This window comes from Chionomys nivalis, chromosome 1 (assembly GCF_950005125.1).
Source record: "Chionomys nivalis chromosome 1, mChiNiv1.1, whole genome shotgun sequence".
NCBI lineage: Eukaryota > Metazoa > Chordata > Mammalia > Rodentia > Cricetidae > Chionomys > Chionomys nivalis.
Window position 1 is genome coordinate 176,536,111 of NC_080086.1, and position 3,293 is coordinate 176,539,403.

At 35.5% G+C, this 3,293-nt stretch overlaps 1 non-coding gene across 1 annotated transcript; it reads left to right on the top strand.

The window, feature by feature from the left end:
- The first annotated feature begins 467 nt into the window (after positions 1-467).
- On the top strand, positions 468-573 carry LOC130889638 (U6 spliceosomal RNA). Its single transcript, XR_009058617.1, has one exon. It is a non-coding gene; the product is annotated as a U6 spliceosomal RNA (small nuclear RNA).
- Positions 574-3,293: the final 2,720 nt, after the last annotated feature.

A 3,293-nucleotide genomic window follows, 5' to 3' on the forward strand; every position in this document is an offset into this window, starting at 1 on the left:
TCCATAGAGTTATTCTACCCTCTTTTATGGCTTTCTCTGCAACATATCATCTGGTTTGTTTGATCCCAAAGACCTACATGGGAAAGAAAGAGAACCAAATCTTGTAGTTGTTTTCTAACCTCCACACAAAATTCTTGCTATGCATATATTCACACACATAAATAAGTAAATCTAAAAATAAATAAAACAAACAAATAACTAAATGTTTCACTGTCATATTTATCTTTCCACCTGGAGCTGACCATAAGACTGATTCAAATCTATCTTATCTCTCGTTGCAAAAAGTATGCTCTGGGGATATTAGAAGATAATGTTCTTAGTGTATTTTTTTAAATTTCCAACATTATTTTTATTATATGTTCATGATAGGTATTTGATTCAACTTTTGTTACAAAGTTGATGCTTTGAAATTCTTTGAGGAACCCCAAACAAATTGAACTGACTGTTCCTTATTTATTGTTTTTATTGAGCTATATATTTTGGCAGCACATATACTAAAATTGGCACGATGCAGAGAAGATTAGCATGGTCCCTGAAATGAATATTCTATTAAGAATAGGTTATCAAGTGGGTGAAACGCTAGGCTTATGTAGTATAGTTCTTTATTCATTTTATGACTGTCTCTAGAATGCCAGTGTGAAATAGATATTTGCATGCTGGGATTTCATCTAAGATAACAGATGTAGAGTGCACTTTTCCAGGCATAGTGCAACTTAAGAACAATTGTATACGCTACTTTCAGAAGAGTAATCTCTATTCATGAATTTCATATTCTGCTTGGAGTTTTCTCTCTTTCAGTTACTCCCTTCAAACTAGCCAGAGAAATCTACAGTGGTGAATAAGGATAGTCTTTTTTATTTCTATGTTAATGGTTTTACTGGTTATATTAACTATTTTTCTTTTTCTTTTCCTTCTCATTACATCATAGAAAATATCACAGACTCCTCTAAAACTGAGTACATAAACAGGGGAGTGGTCAGAGAATCAATAAGTCTGTCTAGTTTTTCATTTGGCTTTTCCAACTCCTAAAGTCCCCAGAGCTGCCTTCTAGCATGGATAATCTCAGTTTGGTGGGTTTCTGAAACTTATTACTCCATTTTCCTACAAGAGTGGTGAAGATACATTCATGAGAATAAAAATTGTTTCCAAAGTAACTCTCATTTATGCTGCCTGACCAATACCCATTATTTACATATTTTATTTTATTTATTTATTTTATATCCTGACCATGGCCTACCGCTTGCTCCCTTTCCTCTCCTCCACTTCTCCACCTGTAATCCACTCATGGGCATCAGCAATGGATTATCAAACTACCATAAGACCAAGCACTTCCCCCTGTATTCAATTTGAGCAAAGCAATCAAACATGGGGAACCGGTACCCAAGAGCCTATCAAAACACTGGGGACAGCCTCCTACCATTACCAGGATTTCCGCAAATAGACTAAGCTACCCAACCATTTTATATATGTACAGGGCCTATGTTGTTCCCATACAGGCTTTTTGGTTGTTGGGTCAGACTCCATGGGTTCCCGTGAGCAAGGGAAGCTTTTCTGTGGAATTTCTTGCACTATCCCTAGCCCACTGGGCTTTTACATGAAAAGTTTCTGCACTCCATAACCCTCTCCATCAACCCAGAAATCGAATTCAGACAAAATCAAACCAGATAAGAAAAAGTCCAGGTTTAATGGGTAAAATGCTCCAGGATAACTGCTTTCCCCAAGACGAGGTGGGGAAGAGAGCCTGAAAAAAACATATGTCTGTTTTCATGAGGTTTGATTGGTCTGATTTGGATTTCTGCATCAGTGGAGAGGCTTATTGGGGTGAAGAAATTTCATAAATCCTTTATCCCTCTCCTCAACAGTAGTCATTGAGGTCATCCGAATGTTTTTCCATGGGTCTCTGAATCGACCTCTATCAGGCACTAGATGAAGATTCTCCATGGACAACCAGGGTAGTCACCAATCTGATCACAGGGGATGACTAATTCAAACTATGCATCCACTGCTGCCAGAAGTCTTAACTGGGGCCATCCTTGTAGACTCATGGAAAATTTTGTTTGTATCAAGGTTCTATCCAACTTTGTAAAGCCAGAGAGAGATGACTGGAGGGGGGGGTACCTAATATGGGATTCCTCTTTGTATGCATTTACCATTGGTTAATAAAGTAGTTCTTATGCCTTATGGCAAGGCAAAAAGAGCTATGTGGGAAAGCTAGACTGAATGCAGGGAGAAATAAGATGGAGTCATAGAGAAGCCATGTAGCTGCCTGAAAGAGACAGATGCCAAAGACTTACTGGTAAGTCATAGTCTCATAGCAAAATCATAGAAATGAGTTAATTGAAAATGTAAGAGCTAGTTAGAAATATGCCTGAGTCATTGACCAAGCAGTGTTCTAATTAATATAGTTTCTGTGTGCTTTTTGGGTCTGGGTGACTGGGAATGAATATACCTTTTTGTTTTACAGGGGTTAAACAAGCTATTTTTATAAAATATGGTTAACATTGCTGATTGAGAAAGTGATACTGAACTTTTATTTGAGACATTTTAAGAATATATTCTTCTCTCAGACAATATAGCCTAACAAGTTTCCCTCCCTCTGCCCCTCATAGTCTTTTACGTGCAATCAATTTAGCATAAACTTTTGAACTTCAAAAACTTATGCTCTATTTTTATAGTATTTTTGCTTATACTTATTTATAATTGTTTTAGCCCATTTTGATGAGTGTCTTGAATAAAAATGAAATGTCATATTTAACCTTAAGTTGTAGAAGAAGCAGCACAACTAGATTTTTTTCTGAGAATGTATTGATATGGTATTCTGAGCTTAACCAGAAAGACACATTTTATTGGAATCAATCACATCTCATCTTTGTTGACATTTCAGAGTATTGATATAAAATCTGTACCTTTATATCAGTTAACAAAGTATAGAGCAATGATTAAATGTTTCAATGGATATGAAAGAAAAAAGAACCAAAGAAAACCAAAGAGTGGTCATAAGCCAGAAATATAAGCCAAAGAGAAGAGGAGTGACAAGATTTGGGGAGATTTGAAAGACAAAAGACAAATTTAACCAAAGAAAGATGTATTTACAAACACTGTCTTTATGTATTGAAACTATAGTAATAAAATATTAGACAATGGCTAACATTGGATAAAGAGATTATAGGCTATTAATGAATAAAAATAGCAAATTAGTATTGCATTGTTATTATTATAACAGCAATTATTCTGCAGCCTATTAAAACACTACTCACAGTGGAGGAAAATAATTCTGCTTTTACTCATAAAGA